Genomic DNA, 22,312 nt, shown 5'->3' with positions numbered 1-22,312 from the left:
TAGATCTTGTCACTCTGACGCCAGCTGGCGGGCCCCTCCCCGCCTATTACGCGCGTTTACGCACACTTACGCGCCGCGACTCGCTCGCAATCCGCCTCTTTCCGCGCCCGATCCGCTTTTGTTTCCCGCGAGTCGCGCGCGGCTGCGCAACTACCCTCGCACGAGCATATGTCGCGCCTCTTGACAACCGTAATCGTCGTCGACCAACTTTTCTTTCGATCGGTGGCCCGAGTTTTCCTCGCGCAACACGAATGACGGCTCCTCATCCTCCTTCCCCCTCGCGGCCACCGAAACAGCCGATGCGATGTGATGATGCTGCACCCCGACAATCTCACCCTCTGACCGTTTCTTCGTTCCTGCCCTTCCGAAACTGGCTTGTTTCTCAGTGGTAGGTACGCTTGGCGAAGGAGGAATTTTGGTTTGTTCGTAAGAGAACATCTTAGCGTGAATTTCTGTTGCAAATCTGCTGTTTTTTTTTTGCCACCACCTTTATCGAGACTCTGTTTTATCCCCTACTAGCGGGCAAGAAAGTTTGTATTTATTCAAAGTCAGCATCCAGTTTCTCGCTTGCATTTTCAGACAGCCTAAGAACTTCACCCCCTGTACAGGGTGTATAAAAATTATATGTCAGAAATCTGTTTAAAAAATGCACAGCGAAATTCACCTTGACCTCGGAAATCAAGGTGAAAGTGTCGAACAATTTTCTTTTATTGCATCACTCCAATTTTTCGATATTTTGACCTTAATTTTCGAGGAAAAAATGAATTTTGCGGTGCATTTTTTTCACAGATCTCCACCGATCCGGAGGCGTGGAATCACGCTATGATGATCGTGACATATAATTTTTATACACCCTGTACAATAAAAATTAATTTCTAAGCATGGTCGAGAAATTACGTTACGCGACCAAACCCTTGACGGTTCCTAAAAAGAAAAATACAACAATACAGAACAATTGATATATGAGTTAAGACAAGACTTTTCAAACAAAATGCAGTTTAACCCACATTCTACAGTTTAATAACAGATTGTAGTACATTCATGTTGTTCTTTGCAAAGCAAAGATGACCTATAGCTCTTACACGGTTGATTATCGACATTTTTCCATTCCAGACATAACCTTTCGAGACTAACAATCGGTCGTTAAAAGCGGAAAGATCTCAAAACCTTCTTCCATGTCTATTCCGTAACACAGAAAACTCTTTACTGATGTATACCAACCCTTATGCAGCAATGGCGCTGACACGTGGACGTTCTCGCGTTCATAGTGCTCTGTGACATCATACTGCATACTGTAATATGTCGTCGGTTACTATCGGTTACGATCGGACGAAATCTGTATGAATCAATGAGTTTAACATCGGTTTTAAGTAGTTGTAAAAAGTTATACACAATATGAACAAATTTATCCATTCGTGTAAAGACGTGTTTGCGAAGACGACTGTGCCATAGTGTGTTCGATCAAGCACATTGTTTGATATAGCAACTTTGCGATAGAAATATTTTTATGCTGATATGCGACACCATGCTCATTCATTTATTTAGTTTTTCAACCAGCTTCGAAAAATTTACTTGGAGGATCCAGTGAATAATGTGGAAAGGTACGAGCACTACATTGGCAACTTCAATATTCATACAGCAATTCAATTCTACCTAAAATCCAACTGGAACGATTAAAACAAAATGCAAATCAAATTCAGGGCTCTCCGAGAGATTTTCAAGGCACACTGCATCGCACAGACCTAATTGTCTTACAGACTTAAAAGTCCTAATAACAAATGGACGATTGGCGAAAGGGCGAACGTTATGAACAATCAGCAAGGAACTATTCTTATGAAAATTGTCTGTTATTTTCGCGTATAAGCTGGTAAGGTTTTGTCGAAATTGTAGTCGGATTGTTTGCGAGGATAATTTAGGTGTGCTGAAACGTTCGCCTACCCATCCATGAAGGCAAACACCACGCCTGATTCATAGTGTTCGAACGGCAGACTATCGACGCAATAGGCTCGGCAAACGAGCTGCTTTCCCGGATGCGGGACACGGAAGATTGAATCCGCGTGATCCGCTTGACAGCCGGCTCGTTACTCGCGAACAAAAGGAAAAGCCGCGAGACTGTCCGAAGCGTCGGGCTTCCAGCGAGATTGCTCGCCATGGTAGTTATGCCGCTGATAAGCCTGACGCAGGATAATTTCTGTAATTTGCCCGGAGGGGCACGGGAGACATGCGTTTCCTCCGAGCCGTTTCTCCGACGTTTCAACACACCGTTAATCCACCGGCACCGGGTCCATTCTGACCCGTACACCTTTCGGAGTCCGTGCAATTCGTCGATCACGAATTAACCAGCTGCGAATTGCACCCGTGCACATTGTTCGCGTTAATTTTTCACTGGAGTGTCAATTTGATTTAATGCAAATAGTTTGCGCACATTCTACGTGAATTGAGAACCAGATTCTTGCCAGAATTTCATGTTAATCGCGGCTCGATGTATATTTGAAAATGCAAATCAATTTTCTGAACAGTGCACGCGGATCCTAAATTATACTGATTGGCAGAATTTTTTGTTTCGTTAAACAGGGGACGATTTTTATATATTTTGACGCGCCGAATACGAATCTGAAAATCGTTTTTCTGCGTCAGCCTCAGTTTTTGAGACGTTTTATTTGAAAGGGAAAATGCAACTTTCTAATTAAAGAATTTTTTGTGCTTGAACCGTGAAAGTTACACGAACGATTCTTACGTAGATCGATTCTGTGGACACAAATTCACATACAGAAATTTTGAATACAGGAGCATTATGAATATTCAAACGTGTTTTAAAAAATGTTCAAAGACAGAGCAACAGAGCACCTGTGATTCCTAAATTTTCTGACAAACTTGGACAAACTTCTGACGTGTTATTTTAATATTAATTATGTTATTTGCTCCTGCTGACATTTTATATTAGGCCCAATAAAAATATAAGGATGTAATTGTATCGTGACAAAAGTATGGACAACCTCCTTCTTTCTATAGTCGTTTAAATTGAAAACATTCTGATTGTCGATTCTGCTCGCAGGAAAACTCTGCAGCAGCCGTCAAAATCATTTTGAGTTTGGTGCCAGTAAAATGTTTTCGGAATTCGATCGGCTAGACCTAATAAGCGATCATTACCTCCGAGTCCATGCTTACCGGCAAGTTGTACGGGTTTCTCGTCGGCGGGCCGCAATAAGTCGTCCACATCGAACACACTCGTCGACGGTGATTAGTAGATTATGGTGATCCGGCCGTCGGAATGTTCTGACCTCTTCCAGGTGCAACGTTATCTGTAATGTCACGAATGTTTACCTGTTTTGTCACATGTTTGTACCCCGGACACGGACCGTTTAAAAGTAATGACTTTATAACCTGGACGGACAAATCGAATTTTATCTGTGTATTGCCACACGTTACATTCTAGTGAAATTGGATTCTTCCAAGATTTCATAGAATTTCTCCGTTTACAATTTCCTAGTTCTGAGAATTTAAATATTTCCTAAGTTCAATATTAGATTTGAAAATTTATTTTACTATCTTTGTCAGTAAAGTATGTCCTTCGAAAATTGAATTCAGACTTGAATTTCAACCATGAAGAGCTTCCATGTAACAATTTCTTTGCCTGATACGCGATTCGGAGAAATTTTTCCTTAGCATTTCATTCGTAAAGGACAACAATACGGCTTGAAATTTTGAGTAAAATTTGAATAAGGATCTAATGCACAGCGAAGATAAAATTCATATTGTCCAGAAACGTTGAAGGGAGCGTATAGGGATCACTCAATCTTCAAGGTCTATAATTCACATTTTTACAAACGAAAGATTCCGCGTGAGTGTTCCGCGCAGCTCGGAAGATGACAAATGTACGTATGCTTACCCTGGAAGCCATTCGGAAACCATTGAAATGACACTGTACACTCCTCGGAAGGAGGTTGTGTTTTATTGCTCATAAATACTTGCACAGCTTCGCGGACCTTCCGATTCGTGTGGGGACTATCGCGCGAGCCTCGGCGATATTGCACGCGGCGTTCCGCCGTTTCTGCTAATTCCTAGGCCTCCGTAATTGTCATTCTTCTGTGAACCATGTTCACGGCGTTATTGCGCCTTGTATCCGGCGATTAGGACAAGCCTTTCGCGCTTTTCGCCTCGATAGTTGCGCGATCGGTTCCGACCGTAAGCTATAATCAGTTTTCCGTAGGAAAACTCGGCTTTCCCTTCGTATGAAATCAGCCGACCAACGAGGACAGACCATAAATGGCAATTAGCGAGGTCCATGCCAATAGGACTACGCAAGCGCAGGTCCACAATATTTGGAAAATCTGAATAATAGTTGGTGCTCAAACAATTGCAATTTAGAACAAGTATCGATTTGCACGTCAGCTTTGAATCACTGCTGACTAATTACACTGATTTCTCTATATATGTCGCCAAGACCTGGATGATAAATGTCGCGGATTATCCCCACTACTGCGGGGTATGCCCCGTGAGGGGCCGCGAAGCTCGAGAGGTCTCGGACGCCGAGGGGTGAAAACATAACACGACGCAGGCAAGGCCCGCGTTGTTGACATATATCGAGAATTCACTGAACTGACGGGAAACCTAGAAATAGAAAACATGTCAATTATCCTATCGTTTTGTCCGACCAATTATTTTTCCCTGACGTCCCTTTTGTGTACGATACGAACTTGAGGTTTCACCTTAAGGGGGCCGGCAGGGTTAGAAATCCATATGCTTATGCATGGGTGAAAACCTTTTCAAACTATCGCTTCAATATTGCAATGACCAGTTTAAAAGTGGTCACTTGTGTTTCCTAAAAGTCCAATTTATGTCTGTATAGAGCCCAAATTGCGAATTTCTACCTCATCGTGGAGTAATTTGTAATATTCGGCAGAAAATTCGAATTCTGAAGCAAGTATGACGTCACAAGATGGCTGCCGCTGAGAGATTCTCTTAATTTCGAGAGATTTAGTGTTCGTATCGAAAAAAAAGGCTCTATACAGACGTAGCAAAGACATGTACAAACACGGTGGTATGCATTTTCAATTAATTACTTACTTATTTAAGACGTAAAATGTCTAGAAAAAAAAAGGCATAGCGTAACATAGCGTGACAGTCAAGGCCAAATGCCTGCCGGCCCCCTTAAAGGACGCATGCAATATTGTAGGATGTAGAAAATTAGTATTGGTTGTATGAAATGTCCTACCATTTTGTCCGGCTCGATAGCGCCCAAAATAATCGTGCTAGGTGTCGCATGATCGCGTCGGGCGCCTCTAGAATCGCCCCAGTCGTTTTCTCGCGGTCGGAACACCTCGCAGGCGATTGTTCGCGGGTCGCAGCGTTCGAGCGTTTATCGTTTGATAGATGGATGGCGGTCGTGTGTTCCGGGAAAGCAGCGGCGGCACGTACACCTGAACAGGTAGTATGGCTATAGCTAAGCCGGTCGGTCGAGAGAAAGGGGGCCGGGAGGAAGCGGCAAGAAGAGAGCAGCCTCTCCGGGAAGGGAAAAGAAGCCCGCATAGAAGAAGCCGGTAATTTAGAATGGCACCGCGATGCATAGGCTAGGTCAAGCCGATCGAGATAATAGCGGACGCCGAGTGGTATCGTACGTGGCAGATATATCTCGGGGCTGGGATGTACACCTAACGGGCACGTTGATGAGAGAATGGAGGGACGTGGATGATATCTTCGGTTAAGTTCCATGGCAATCGGGAATGGAAAGAAGCCGCGGCTCGTTGGACCTTCACTTCCTCTCATTGTTCCACCTCGCCCGTTTTCTTCCACACCATCCTCCTCGCCCTTCATGCAAAAGGATCGGTTAGGATAGTCTCGCGTTCTTTTTTCCGTGGATCGCGCGGTCTTTCTCAGCTTTCTCAGCTGTTAATTCGTGACCCCGGGAGCTCGAACGTGTAGCTTCTTGCCTTTCGGGGAGGTGGTGGTGGTGGAGGAGGAGCAGCAGAAAGGCCCCAGGCAACAATATAACATCCGATTAGCTCATTATGCGGAGATCGACAGATCGATAAATTCGACGCGCCGGATCTGGGCCGAGTACGCGCGATTATTTTACGCGATTCTTGCCGGTACGGTGGCCCCCGAGACACAATATCCGCCGGAGCATCGTTGCGTGTAGGCAAAAGATCCCCGATACCGTTCGCTGACACAAAGGAAAACGTCCCCGCTGATAGACGGGCTGACTGTTCCGACTATCGCCGAACGAAATGCTTCCGTGGATTGGTAAACCGAAATCTAGAACGGTAACATTGATCTTTGACACGCGGAATTCGGTCTGTCGCAAATGCGCGATGTTCCTGTCGACAGTATATTCGTAAAAAGTTTAACGTCGACAGGAGGCACAGTGATTTCTCTATATATGTCGCCAAGACTTCGATGATAAATGTCGCTGAATTATCCCCACTACCGCAGAGTATAGCTCGTGAGGGGCCACGAAGGTCGACAGGCCTCGCACGCCAAGGAATGTAAACATAATACGGCTCGGGTATGTCTCCTGGGCGATACATGACCCTGGCAACACACGTGTTGTTGACATATATCAAGAATTCACTGTACATCCACAACAGCTAGTACACCTCTACTTAACCCCTTTGCACTACGATTTATTTTTACGTTTATATTGATTCGAATTTTTTTCTCGTTCATAAGTCCTTAGAAGAAGGAGGAAGAATTTGTTGTATGCCTATGCATTCACCAATGGCTATGCGTGGACAACAACAAAATAGAATTTTATTTACATACACATACGATAAATATAAATTGTCTTTATCCTCTCGGAGTGGTTTTGATCACATTAACCGTAAAATAGATCACAGTGCAAGAGCTTAACCCTTTGCACTCGGCGCCATATTCATTCTGAAACTAGATTTTTATTCCGTCTTAGAATATTTTCTTTTTACTCATACGAAACTGATCCGATTTCCACGCATAATATTTAAATGTTTAGTAATCTATTAAATACAAATTTTGTAATGTAACAAATATTTTGTAAGATTTCTCGTAATTTCTTTGAAATAATGCCACAATAATTTCTAGTGGTGCTTCAGAGTCACCACTCGAGTGCAAAGGGTTAATATCTACCACGGCCGGTCAAATTGACCTTTTCAAACTTCTGCGTACAATTTCGTACCTACAACATGATCACATCGCTATTTATCTTTACGATTTTTTTTTCTTAAAGTATGTAGACAATTTCAGTATTTATTTCTCGTTTTTTTTCCAAGACATATTTGTAGCCTATCCTGTCTACCGCGGCCGATCAATTTGACCGCATGAGATAATATGGTGTTTAAATAGCTCTTCTATTTCAATAACTCTTCTAAATCTAAACAATCACTATAAAAGAAAGACTACTCTCAATGTGGCATGGCCACCTCAAAATAAATGCCTTACTGAATGCTATCAAGTTACGCACGTGCCTGGTTGATAATACTGTTTCATGGCAAATACATCCAAAGGTGGACGACACAGTACAAATTAGTAAATCGAGGAGAGAGCATCGCAGTATTTTTTATGTATTTGAAATTATATAAAAATAAATTTGTATCGTCATTTTATGGAAGTTGTTCATCTAATTAATTCATTCAGCAACAAATTGACTACTATCCACGTTTAATTATATTAACAATAACTTTTTTTAAGGACCGGTCATTTTGACCACGCACGGTAGGAATAGGTATAGAAGAAGTGTCGGTAGGTTTATTGTTAATTTTTATATAATACATTCGGAGCAAAATTTCTAGCTGCGAACAGTGAAAACGACCGAAGAACTTGGCTCCTGTGTTTCGGAAAGATCCGCCATCGATCTACATGTACAAAACCCCCTGTTTCAATCAGCAAAACACCCTTAATAAACGGCTGCAACAAAGCGTTTCTTCGGTAAACCGTCTGCTCGGGATCAATCGAAGATTCCAATCAAGGAAAAAGTATTCGGCTCGACTACGATCTCGAGACGGGAGCGCTAACGAAGTACGGGCCGGTCTAATCCGTGGTTCCCTAATTCCCTTCGAGGAACCTATCATCCGAAACCGGGCCCTAGACAAAAAGCATGACGGGGACGGTGGGTCGAGGGTCCGTGCGTCGTGACGCGTGTTCTGCGTCGGAGATCGTGGCGAAAAAAGTTGGCAACAGCGATACAACGGCCGATTAGCTTATTATACGGCGATCGGCCCGATAAATTCGTGGCGTTCTCCTTCGCAGAGGAGATGCCCTCGCAGAGCTGACTTTCGCAGAGCCTTTCGCGCAGCTGGTCTCTCTTGTCCGCGGTTTGCCGATAAGGGGACGATCGTAATGTACGATCGCGATCTTCGCCACCTTCGGGACTCGGACCAGTCCGAAACATCTGGCCGCGGTTTCGACGCTTACCGAGCGACGACCGCAAGCGAGCGAGCAACCATTCCGTGCTGTGTGCGCCGCGTGCTGCCAATTCGGCAGGTGATATCGGCTTCCCGCCCCCAGGCCCGGAAGCGAAGGTGGAGGAGAGATTCTGCCCGAACCGATACACATCCGAGGCTTGTTATGATTTATCGGGAGCACCGGTTCCCCCTTTGAGCACCGTTAAACGGCCGCCCTTCAATCTGGTCCCTTCCAGGCACCGGCCCCTGTCGATCCAGAAAGGAAGACCATAACTTCTTCTTGTTCTGCTCCTTGGCCTCCCAAACGGGTTATTATGTGGCTCGTGTACACTGTTTGCCGTGGAACGTGATCGACGCGGACATCTGCGAGAGAGGGAGTAGTAGTGACGATTAGATTGCCGATCGTTACACCGTGATCCAACAATAGTTAGAACGTAATATAGCGTTCCATGTCGTCAAGTGTAATCGTCAAATGTTTTCATTTCTTTCCTGGCGTCATTGATGAAAACAAGTTGAAACTTCGCCCTTACGCCTAAAGTCGCCGACTTTTATTGGAGTATAGTGAATTCTCGATGTATGTCAACAATACGAGTCCTGCCAGCGTCGTGTATCGTCCAGGAGACATACCCGAGCCATGTTATGTTTGATCGAGCTTCGCGGCCCCCCACGAGCTATACCCCGCGGTAGTGGGGATAGTTCCGCGACGTTCATCATCCAGGCCTTGGCGACATATATAAAAACATGTATGTGCTTGAAGAACATTCGTATTCAATCATTGCCAATTTTGGTTTCAGGCACAGATCTAAATCCAACCCCTTGCGTTTATAAATTATTGGAACAAAAAGGAGATTTATACTGTTCGTATTTCTATATTTTTACTAACAGTTGTAAGTATCAATGTCAGAGAAACAGAATTTGATTCCGGTTCAACAGAAATGAAAGCATACGTGCATACTCAATAGGTTCAGATGATTCTGTTTAGAATCTGCACCACGAGTCTGACTCGTGAAGAGTTAAGCTACTGTTCCCTATATGAAACTTCTTAAAACCGAGAATTCATACGAATGCGAATGAAGCACGTTGAAGGAACCACGTGAGATCGAATAAAACATGTTAAAAAGATCGTGCAAAGCCAAATGAAACGAGTTAAAAACTGTAGAAACAGGCTCGAGCACAATTAAAATTCTCTTCCGTCTGGAGAAGCGATCTTCCGACGATCTCCAGGAGGATTTGGTTCGCCTAAGCGATTGAACGCCCTAACCGATGGCCAGCAGCTCTGAGAAGGAAGTCGCGGGGCTTAGGATTAGCCAAAAGGGAAGAAGCAATGGCGGAGGTCGTTTCCTGGGATTATCTCGAGGGCTGTAATCCTCGTGGCTGTCCGAGGAAAGTAATTTCATTTTGAGATTCCTCTTGATCGCGAAGCAAGAAACGGCCGTCTCGAAAAGCGGAACGGAAAACTGGGTTATCGATCGGTCGAATTAGCATAGGCTGCGAGAGTGTGTCTTCTCTCTCTCTCTCTCTCTCTCTCTCCCACTTTTCCAACGAGCATTTTTCATTCTGAGGGTAGACACGTTACGTTACGTGGCGCACGCGCTCGCCTAGCCAGGCATTAGCGAACTTGCAATTCACTCGATTAAATTTTTATCTGCGTTTACGCGCGTGCGAGTTTTTCTCGTTCCTATGCGCTGGATAATTGCGCTGTTTACCGCGCGAGCTGCACGCGAGCTACACAGTCGCATAAATGATGAGCCGGGATGAAAATTCGAGGCATGCCGAGCGAACCGTGTTCGAGAAAATTGCTGGAAAATCGATCTCGATGCAGCTAAAACGAATCAGCCTCTGGGCAGTTTAGAGTATAGCATGAACGAATACTGGGGCGGTTTCGTAAAATATTCTTTGATGCTCGCTTTCGGAGTAGTTTTAATTTACTAATCGTTTCTCGTGACAGTGGGTCGATCTTGGAGAGGAAAATCTTACATTTTTAATTATATACAGTTGTAATTAGTTCGTTGATGTTTGCGCGAGGTCGTGGTTTTAGGAGCTTGTCGACGAAAAGCTGCACTTTTGCAATTTCGATAATGAACACACGAATAATTTAGACTGTCGTTCCGTTCTGTTAGTATTAACAGTTTGATTGCCAAACTAGAAACCTCAAAAATTCCATAAAATCAAAGTAAGTTATTTAATAAAATATAAATTGAAAAAAATATATGTATGATATTGAATAGTCCTCCAACTTTCTTGCATTTTACAGATCCTAATCAAATTTGGTACAATGAATATATTAACGTAAAAATTCATTTTAAAACCTGGACAAATAATTCCGTCACCCGCATGTGGGCGACATGGCAGTCAACGTGTTAATTCAGCAATACCAAATTCATTTCCAACACTTCGCCAAATATTCGAGAACAATTCGTAACGAATTTAGATTGTTCAAAGACGCAGGCTGCAAAAGATTGCGCCGATCTTCAGAGATCAATCGCGTAGGAGACCGCACGCACACCGAGGGCAATTGGTTAATTATATCTCGACCGCTGCGCCATCCCATTACGTTATTATACTGTTTACCGATGTCTTAATCCGTGCCGCGGGGCATTTGCATGCGAAGCTAGCCTTGCCTCGCGTTTAATCCGTGGAACAGAAGGATCCTCGTGTAACTTCGAATTAAGCTTACCCGTCGGCGGTGTTGGATATTGTTCGAATAAAACCTCATTCGAATAAGAATTTCAAACAACCAACCCATCATTATTCCGTCATTTATCATTCGAGTGATTCGTTATTCAGCTAGAGAACAATTTAGCCACCAAGTACGATTTATACGAAAAATGAAATTACCACAATCATATTCGTAACTTTTCAAGTTTCGAAGACATAAAAATCACGGAAAAACAGACAGAATACGTATAAAATATTTTTGCACGCTTCACTAAAACCTGCACACGGCATACAACAATTGAAGATCTTGCACAAAACTGGGTAGTCCGGGCAAGTCCAGATTTTGAACATTGCTCAATTCTTTTGTTAATCGGCAATACACGGGGTCGGGCAATAACTTCGAATATTTGAAATAACGATATGAAATATATAATAATATGAAAAATATATAAAAGTTGCACGGTATAGAGGTGGAAATATTGTGCTGTAAATATTTTTGGCGTTCCGGGGGATTCAAGGTCACCTTGATTACTTTAAACGGAAAGACCTACTAAAACCGGATCGACCTTCACACGTCCTCGATCTAATGGTTAACAATTTTTCCATATCATTGCGAAGAATCGAAAAATGAATTTGCCCGTTCTTTGGCCCAAGCTCCCCAATTGAAATCGAGGTCTCGCAGATCATTCTTCGCCGACAAAACGTCAATGTAACCATTCTCGTTACACGGACCCGAAGAAACGCATCTAAAACGTATCGTTCCCTGTTTGCGCGCGGTACGGGCCGCCCGGTGCGTCGTGTGTAATTAAATTTCACAGGGCCGTTCTCCGCTGAACGGGTGCAGGTCGCCTAACAAGAGAGAAAGGAGCCTCTGGGTAACGTTCAATCTGCACGGCTGCCGGTTGTAATCCATTTCGCGTCACGGTGATCGAGCGAAAAGCAATGCGCGAGGCTCGCGCGGATAATTGTTTCCAGAAAGTTGCATGCAACCGAGATCTCTTCGAACCTCTTCGAACCTCTTCGAGGGTTTCGTCGATCGGCCTTAGAGACTCACGCACACGGTTCGATGTACCATCGGATAGGAACGGTGGCGCCGTGTCCGAGAATCGATGAATTAAAGGCTCGCTGGCCCCGCGGGAGGACGAGCACCAAAGGAATCCCGGCGTGACGGCCCACCTGTTTTGTCCACCCGTTCGCTCGTCCATCCGTCTGTGGCCCGGTTGCGCTCCAGTTGGCACAGGTGTTCCTTCGATTCTCTCTCCTCTCTCTCTCTCCCTTTCTCTCTTAAACCCCCTCTGTTCTTCTCTCTCTCTCCCCCTCTCCCCCGTCCCCCTATACACCATGGCTTTTTGTTTCGAACCCGTTCCCCCTCGGGGACCCTCGGACTATTCATTACGGAGCGCCACCGGGACCGAGAGTGTCGGCCTGGAGGATGGACCCGGTGAAAATGACGGATAGCCAGCGAGTTAGCCAGTGACAGACACGGTTAGATGGATAAGACCGTGTGCCCGCCTAGGTCGATCCGAAGATCGATGTCCCGGCGTTTCGTAAGGGTAGCAATAGGCGGCTAGAAACAGCGGTAGCTAAGCTGAAAGTAGTACCACTTACATGTAGCAGTTGCTTACCGCTGACTCGAGCTTCTAGGTACGTCGTAATGATATTGTTTTATTTCGTCGTGGGCTACGCTCGTAACCGATACGCTATATGACCGGTATACAATAGTAGGCAGGGTGTTCGCGATAATTTGTACCAGCGTTTTTTCGTAAAAGATAAAAATTAGAAAAAACCGAAGAGGAGGTAGTTGTAGTATATTTTACTAGCATTATGATAGCGTATCTCAATTTTTTGTATTTTTAATATTTTTCTAGAAACAAAGGTGACCCTCATTTTTTAAAAATGGAATGCTACATATTTGTTTACGTCAAATGAAAACGGACGGGACCAACCATGTAGTATACTATGGTCTTCAGGGTCATACAAGGGCAGAAATAAAAGAAATAGATTTAACATTTCGTAGTATTATATTTAGTAGTATGTTGTAGCGATAAGACTACAACTCGGGTTCAATGTGACTTCTATTAGCAAGAATGCATTTCTTTTATCTTAGTTTGCAAGTCGTCCTTTCTCGGTGGTGTAGTGTAAACAATATCTTTAATACGTCCCCACAAAACAAAATCTAGTGGTGAGAAATCGGGGGATCTTGCAGGCCATTTTATAGACCCGTATGTCCCGATCCATTTATCGTTAAACATATTATGTAAAAAATGATTTACCGATCTGCAATTATGAGGAGGAGCCCCGTCTTGTTGGAAGTACATGTCTCGTACAAGAAACAATAGCAGTGATTGCCAGTAACTTTCAAATTCACAATTTAGAAAGTGTAAATACTTATTTCCATTTAGAATTCCAGTGTAAAAATATGGACCTAGTAAAATGTTATCAAAAATTCCACGCCAAGCATTTCTTCTGAATTGTACTTGGAAATTTGTCTGTTTTTTTCAATTTCGGATTCTCGGTCGTCCAAAAGTGAGCATTATGTCGATCACACATGATGTTATTATCGAAACTGGAGTCATCTGTCCATAATGTTTTCCTATAACAAATTGGAATCGTTCATGCTATTTGTTAGGAACCAATTACAAAATTCAGTACGTCGTGGATAATCAGATTCCTGGAGACTTTGTACTTTGTGATATTTGAAAGGTTTCTAATCGTACAATTGTGGAACTTTATGTGTTGATGCAATTGAAACATCACATAGTTTGGCCACCTTTCTTATCGAAGTAGACGGATCTTCATGAAAATAAAGAAGTACTTCTAATTGTTTGTTTTCTGAAAACAGTGATTCGACGGATCCTCTGATGTTTTGTCTCTACTACAGATCCTGTTTCATTGAAACGTTTATTAAGATGGAGAAACTTGATTTCACTAGGTTGTACTCTCTGTGGATATCTTTCTTCGTACACTAGTTTACTTTGTCTCTTATTTTTATTACACTCGTAAAAAATACTTAACATATCCACATTTTCCTGCGTAGAATAACGATACACAATGATAACGTATGGTTTGCCTGGTTGTTTCGTACAACTGCACTGAAACTAAAGGAACAAGCTTGTCTTTTCTAAACATAAACATTCACACAGTCAGCGGAAGTCACATTCGAAATGTTAAATCTATTTCTTTTATTTCTGCCCTTGTATGACCCTGAAGACCATAGTATAGTACATGGTTAAATCCGTCTCAATGTCCGTTTTCATTTGACGTAAACAAATATGTAGCATTCCATTTAAAAAACTGAAGGTCACTTTTCTTTCTAGAAAAATATTAAAAATACAAAAAATTGAGATACGCTATCATATTGCTAGTAAAATATACTACGACTACCTCCTCTTCGGTTTTTTTCTAACGTTTACCTTTTACGAAAAAAACGCTGATACAAATTATCGCGAACACCATGTATGCATATGGTACAGATGGTATATATGATGGTACATGATTTTTATGCAAAATCAAAATTCTCTTCATCGATTTCCTTGACCATTCTAACCAGTTGAAATTAGTAGCAGGTAGAAAGTTCTGTAGAATGATTTGTCTGTAAATTCATTTTGTTAAAAATCGTGTTAGCTCGTTGCTCGTACGAGTTCCCAGGTGGATCGTGGGGACATTGTTACGTGGAGGTGCGTTGTACTCGTGACGGATCGTATGCTGATTAATGAGAAGAATGTTGGGACTGCGGTTTTTCGGCCGCAGAATGCACGCACTGCGAGGAAACAGATGGACGGGTACGCAAGGATTGAATATACCCGTCGTGAGAGACAGGAGACCGTCTGCGACATAGCATCTGTTCCACGAGGAGCGTTGCGGTGCATTGTATGCAGTTGCATCGCGATCTGAGAAGTTGACGCGACCGGAGGATGCTCGGGAACCGGCTGATTAAACTTTTGTATGACCACTTCTGTGTCGCGCCTTATTAGGACTTCTCGTTGTTGGAGTCGGTCTAGTACGTATGATGCTTTATTGTTTTCAAATCTATTTGAGAGCCTCAAATTTTATTTTATACTACATTGGAATTCCCGAATTTTCAAACTCGATTTTCTCGAAAATGACGCCCCGTATGAAAGTACCATGTTCCTTATTCTCGACTAGATTTTATGCGAAGAATCATCCCCTTGCAGGTTGTGCCACGATTTCCCAAACACCCTGTATTAACCCAGACCGTTCCCCGAGTGTATTTACTCGTGCCACGATCGAACGTTTAGTGACTTATTAAACACAAAAACATTTAGTAGTGCAAGAATTATTTCGAATTAAATTATAGTAATTCTTAGCGGTGCCTCACAGGGAACAGTCAAGGTTTAAAAACGAATGGTGGGAATTCCCAATCGAATGGGAATATAGAACAGAGCAGCGCGAAGTTCAAACGAAAGGCAGTTATCTTATCGGCGGCGATCGATCGATCGTACAGGGAGCATAAGCGTATGCAGAAAGGGAAATTTGGGCAGAACGGAGGCTCATTTCCCATTCCGTTCGGCGCAGTTCCGCGGGGCGGATTTCTTTGAAATCGCCGAGGTCCCAGCCGCATCGTCGCGTCGGCCGGGCGCAGCAGAAGAAGAAGAATCGACCGCGGGGAGAATTTATCGCGGCGTCTGCCACACGATCGCATCTGTCCCCCTTTAGCCAGTCTTTATTACATCGCAAGAACATAAGAAGTCTCTCCACGGACATTAGCTCCGGCCGTATCTCTTCTTCACGGTGCGCACACGCACGCCAAAAGAACAGCGGGCCTCGTGTCACGGTGCTGCTCGCACGCACACGCTCGATCCATCAGCTTCCCCGCGCGAGAAGCACGTGGTCGAATCTCCGAAACCACTGACCGAGCCTCGATACTGAAAACAATTACGACGGATCTCCATCTTGAGTAACACATACTCGTGACCAGACTGCGGATCTTTATGCGAATTCTAAACGTAGCATATTTCATAAAGACCAGGACGAGGCACAAGTTGAATTTATCAATTAGGAAATTCCTTATGATGAGAATAGACTAAATGCACGAAGATCAGCAGCCTAACATAGTGTGGATGAGAGGTCTTCTGTTTTCCAAGCGCTGACAACGACACACTGATTCGCGTATTTTCTAGTTCATGCAAAATAAAAATTTTCCGAGTCAGTTGCAGGGGGTAGGTATTCAATGAATATGTATTTCGTCTACCGATAATTTTAATAACTCGAAAATAATGCAGTGACAGTTTTAAATGCTAACATTTGAAGTGTTTTTAAATTTTAAAATAGTCACCATTTTGTTTGTTTGTTTTCTGCTACAAGGGTATAGATCTCCCCCGTTGAGAAACATTAACAGCATCGTCTGTAAAAATGTACTTGAATAAAAATGTCTTTCTATCCTCATTGAGTATAATAAGCTGTAAATGATATGTGAACACTCTCCAGTCCTTTTTGTCTTGCCACTGACGATCAGTATTAAGAACGCAAATGATGCGCGAGGACTTGAATGGATCTAACCACGTCCGCCATAAAATCATCAGAACCGCCTTGTTAAATCTAACAAGCATTTAGACGTCCCTAATGGCATTCCTTCTAAACATCTACAGAAGTCCCTTGTCCCGATCCTGTCTCGCCAAATCTTGATCCGGGGAGCATCGCGTGTCATTCCTGCAGCGGTTTCGTCCAAGAAATCGCGAAGAAACGGCGTCTGTCCCCTCGCCAAAGAAAATTAAGCGATCGACAGCACCTGTGACTGTTCTTGCCGAGGTGGAACGCTTTCTTCAGGTTCCCATTTGACGGGTGTCTTCCTGCCTCCGAATCTAACCGTTTACGTAGGTGCTCGCGTATCGATCGAAGAGAAAAAGAAGGGGTGGCGCAGGACGATGGGTCCGACCGAGGGGACATCGCTATGCCGATCTACGGGCATAAAGGGTTACAGAGGCCCGGAGAGGCCCGATAGATCCGATAAGCCGGCCCGCCGAAATTCATATGCATGAGCCCTTATTATATGGTATTAGCTATGCGCACAGGTGGCTGCCTCGACTAGCCGGAGAGCGTAGGATACGGTCTCGTTTAATATGTAACACCTAAGCAAAATGAAAAGCTGCTGTCGCGGCTGCTGCCGCCGCTTCTGTATCTGCTGATGGATCCGTGAACGGCTCAGCCGTTCGTGCGTCATTATTAGCTGACAACGGTGCCTTCCAATTATTTAGGCGCGCGTCAGCCGCGTTCACGATGATCTGCCGGGCTAACAATAGGTCTCGAAAGGATTACGGAACGATGCCGCTAGGCTTGTTGATCCGATGGCTACTCTAATCCGGTGATCTGAAGACGGGCGCACATGTCTCGTTTTTATACCAACTTTCCGCCGTTTCGGACATCCTTCTGACTGGGCTATGAAATTTAGGCTTTGGAATGGTGTGTTAGATAGAAGGCCGATGGTCCGGTTCTTTTTAGAAACGTTGGCACATTATGAATTTAATTGCCGTTCAGCCATCGCCCGAGTATTTTACTTCTCAGGCTATGAGCAAATCGACAAACGACAAATCACACGCATTGTCGTTATCGGTCGGAGACGGTGACAGCGATCGACAGGAGATTCTATCGAAATTCAGTGAAATAGAATGAGCATCGGTACGAGACGTACGACAATCTTTCTCCCACTCAGCATCAATTCAAACGACGTCACTAGCCCGCAACTTTGCCCTTCGTCAATATCCGCCACAAGGTTTATTGGACCGAAGTGCGACTGCGGATTTGTACGCGAAATAAAAATTGGCCGAGTCTACCGTAAAAGACCGGAGTTGAATGAAAATGTATTTTCTCGTTTGATCATCTTGAAAGTAATATAACGAAATCTGTAAATTCTTCTAATGCTTTTTCAGTTTTGTATTTTCGCATTTTTCTCACGAACGCACAAAATCCGCGGCCTAATGAGAAGAGAACGAAGAAACCGACGCAACGTTCGGATCAGATTCAATGTACGACCCGTGGTCGATTAATACCGCTAACACGTTGCATGCCGAGTGATTTCCGTGCGTCCCTTACGAATCCGAAAAGAATTCGCGGTCGAACGACCGAGTTTTGGCGTCGGTTTCGCCCGTTAACCCAGTTCCTCTGGGGACCATCTGCGTCGGGTGCGTGCAACAAAGGTGAGGAGGAGGGCCCGGTGAATTTTCGGCGGATTCCCAGGCTCGAAAGTGTCCGGCGCGGCGACTGCGTGTCGCGGAGTGCACGCGAAGATTAAAGGCTGCGCGGACCACCGGAACGAGAGGGACAAAGGGAATAATACCGGCGCCGCTTTCATTGCGCGGAGAAAACGCAGAAAAAGAAATAGGCCCGCCCGCCCTTCCGTTCCATATCGCTTTCCCTCGGCATGGAAACGATCATGGAAAAAAGCCACGAAAGTCCTTGACGACGATTCCGCTGCTGTTCCACCACGCCCGCTACCGGATGGAGCCGCAAGAACCGATTTCGAAAACCGACGAAAACGAACACGATGTGAAACGCTCTACCGGTCGCATTTGTTCCCGCAAATAGTCGCAAATTTCACTTCGAAGGAGATTTGACTCTTTGGATCTCTCGGAAGCTCCCTCTTGCACGATCACGCTCTCCTATCGCATTTTTATATTCCATCGTGATCGACTGACGACATTAGCCGTGCAAATGACCGGAGAAGCCAAAGCATTTTATGGTAAGTTCAAGCTTGAGAAATACAGAGTGTCCCGAAAATGTTGTACCTCCTTGAAAGGGGCGATTCCTGTGGTCGTTTGAAGTAACTTTTTCCTTTGCGAAAATCTTCTCCGCAGCTTTGTTAAGGAGTTATTAACGAAAATCGCGGACCAATCAGGGCGCGGCAACAGCGGATGGATCCCGGCTCGACCAATGCCAACGCTGCTCTCATCGGGGTTTATCGCCGACTCGGGATCCGTCCGCTGTTGCCGTGCTCTGATTGGTCCCTGATTTTCGTTAATAACTCTTCGTAAATAAACAGTTGCTTGAAATGACCCCTCAGAAATCACCCCTTTCAAGGAAGAACTACATTTTTGGGACACCCTGTATTTTTCTCCTTTGGTTCTCCAAAGGAAAAATGTGATACATCAGGGGTCGGCAAGCTTTTTTGGCCGCGGGTCAAAATCAACCAAAATGTGAGCATTAAAGAGACGTTTCGGTGAGAGACATTTTAATATTAAAACAGTCTTTTAGTAAATAATAAGATATATTTTATTAAGAAAATAATTACAAACATAGTTGGTGTTTCACGTTTATGTTATATAATTTATTTTTATATATTATACTTTATTTTCGGAACTAAAGTGGGTCACTTGAAATTATCAAATGGGTCACTCGGTGACCCGTGGGTCATAGATTGCCGACCCTTGCGATACATGGTATGAACGCTAGTATGTACAAGCTAATTTTCTATCGATCGATAACATAATGAAATGGTTTATGATAGTCAACACGTTGAATCGTCTGAATAGAAGGCCGAGCAAAAGCGGGTCGTATTAATAGCAATCGCAACTTTGCAAAGAAAAGTCGCAGTGCTTTGACTTTTGATGCTTTTCATTTTTCTTCAGGCTTCAATCGCTATAAGTATTTTCAAATATTTTCAATATTTTTTAGTAGTATGGTATTCTCGACCAGTTCGACAAGCACAGACAAAATGGCGAAGCGGTTTGGTGCGACGAACTAGAGACACAACAGGTTCGGTATTGAGTAATTATACCGAGGAACGAGTTCGCATATAATGGTCGTATTCGTTAACGAGCATAATGCTCCCGTGGCACGGTTCCGATCATAAAGGCGTATCCTGAAATCTTCAGCTAGGTTTCCTATAACTTTTTCGAGCACACGAAGCAAACGGGAGCAGTTTCGTATGTAAATGTGCGAGAGTGTGGGGGTGTTCGCGGTGGAAAGTACCGGTAGCGATAAAAGTTTCGCGTAAACTTCCTGGGAAAAGGCTTAGACACGCTCCGCACCGGTTACACGCTAATTACCCCGATCGTAATGCAGTCGGTCGCGGAACAGCCAAGAACAAAGAAGGAAGAAGGCACCGCGACAGGAGAATTAATTCCCGAATATCGTCGGTCTCATGCAAATACGCGCGATTCACGCTCTCTTAGCTACGAACAGCGACGTATTTACAACACCGCGCACGGTTGACTTATGCGAGGGCCGCAATTAGCCGCCGCCCCCCCTCCCCCCTCGCGACCGCCGCAAATTACTTACGGTGTAGCCCAAGAGTAAAACCTATCGGCCTGCTGATCGCATAATTCTGCTCGGAACGCGGCCAGTACTGTGCTCCACCTCCTCCGTACACCTTCAACGACCTATGCAATAATATTAAATTTTATATTAAAATCGTTAGCCTCGGGGATATCGTTAGCTCCTCCCCCGGCCTCTCGGGATACAAGCTTTTATTTTAATTTCGATTTAAATGCAAAATTAATGGAATTCATTTAACGGAATACAAATTGGAAAGTTCAGGTGCGTGAGACCGGCAACGTGTACTGTTTTAACCATCTTGCATTTTAACTAACAAATGCGGTACACTGAATATATAATAAATAAAGAAGTAATAAATCCATTAAGTCAGAAAAATAATTGAAAAACATTTCCAGGAGTACGACATTCTATTGTTACTTCCACCTTCAAAATGGAGGCGCACCGTCTCCATTGAAACGGCTAGATTGATTGAAACACATCGATTGAGGACTTCACTTTAATCCTGTGTAGCTATTGAATAATATAAATAGAAAAAAAAAGAAAAATACTTGGAGGGGTGCAACTGTTATAGTGTGTGTCCAATTTTCAAAATGGAGGAGCGTCATTAAAACGGATAATATTTTATTTTATTCAAACCGATAACATTTCATTGTATTTTAACGTAGTGTAGTTAACGAATCAATTGACTCGACAAAATAATAATAAAAAATACTTCGAGAGGTGCAATATGACTTTGTCGTCTTCGATCTTCAAAATGGAGTCGCGCCACCTCCATTGAAACGGTTAGACTGAGAAAAAGACTTCAATCAAGGACAAAATTTTGACAGTATTATATTGAATATTATTTTGACAGTGTTATTTTGTCGGTAAATAAACAAAGAACTGCTCTGTTGAGTCGCAATAAAAAATCGCCACAAACAGTGAAAGAACGCAGCTTTTTGAACCAGTTTTAATATGATTTTTTTTTATTTTCATCATCCAAGCACATACCGTAACTGCGACTCCCGCTGCCAACGCTCCCCTAAATAACTGTATACGTTTGTTTTCGAAAATAGTTGTAAGAATAAAAGTAGAAACATTTATACAGGGTGTAAGAAAAGTAAAGATCGCCCGTTCTAGGTTGTGAATCTAGATCTTTGGGTTCTTTTCGTTGGGGGGTGCGTTATTTGCTGATACAAGCTCGATAAATTCAAGCAGGCATAGAACCAAACAAGCAAACTCTGACGAACACTCTCCATCAAGAACAATCCCCCAATTTCACGCACAAAACTCTAAAATACTAAAAACTTGATGGCGCTTCCGACGAAAGAATATCCGTGAGCAACAATACAAATGATCATCAGACTCTAGAACATAGTAACCAACGAAGACATCGATGCAAGTAACTATCGTCCTCTCATCACAACAAAATCAACAAAACAGATTTCTTCTGTAAAACTTTCGTTCATCCGAACACGCTCTCAAAAATCACATCTACGCACAAGCTATAAAATCGTCAAAGTCTCCCTGAGTTCACCTGCAGCACTAATCTCGAAGACTGTCCTCCCAAAGGAAGCAACCAGCAATTTGATTAAACGAAAATCCCTATCAAAAAAGAGATCAAGTCGGGCCCGCACCTTCTCTCGCAAGCCGAACGATCCGACAGATTCAAAATGCGCAATTACGCAAGCCATAAAATTTCGGTCGTCGAACTCTCGACAAATGTAACGCGTTCTGGACCCCCAAAAAAAGGAACGAATCGAACAAAGAGGACAAATCGCTCGAAGAAAAATTCTTCTCAAGAAAGAAAACGAACTGGGGCCTCACCTTCTCTCGCAAGCTGAAAGATCCGCGCTCGGAAACGAGCAGAGCGCCGATCGGAGGGACCGGTCGCTAAATTCCTCGGATCGAGGGAGCAGGGTCGACATTGCAGCTCCGCGGCCTACAGGAAAAGGATCGCTCTCGCGAAGCAGTTGCAGCAGGCGCGGGAGCCGATAGCGTGTCGGTGTCCGGTGGACGGCGGCAACTCTGTCCAATGACCGTCCGCGCTGCCCCTCCACGGTCGCCGG

The 22,312-nt window shown here is 43.9% G+C and overlaps 1 long non-coding RNA gene across 1 annotated transcript; it reads right to left on the bottom strand.

Annotated features, from left to right (window-relative positions):
- Positions 1-1,752: 1,752 nt before the first annotated feature.
- On the bottom strand, positions 1,753-22,178 carry LOC143352246 (uncharacterized). The gene is made up of 3 exons (XR_013081881.1): positions 22,071-22,178; positions 20,268-20,368; positions 1,753-3,302 (listed from the first exon to the last, which is right to left on the bottom strand). It is a non-coding gene; the product is annotated as an uncharacterized LOC143352246 (long non-coding RNA).
- Positions 22,179-22,312: the final 134 nt, after the last annotated feature.

This window comes from Halictus rubicundus, chromosome 3 (assembly GCF_050948215.1).
Source record: "Halictus rubicundus isolate RS-2024b chromosome 3, iyHalRubi1_principal, whole genome shotgun sequence".
Lineage (NCBI taxonomy): Eukaryota > Metazoa > Arthropoda > Insecta > Hymenoptera > Halictidae > Halictus > Halictus rubicundus.
Note: the sequence above shows the minus strand (reverse complement) of the source record. Positions and strands in the feature narration are given on the sequence as shown.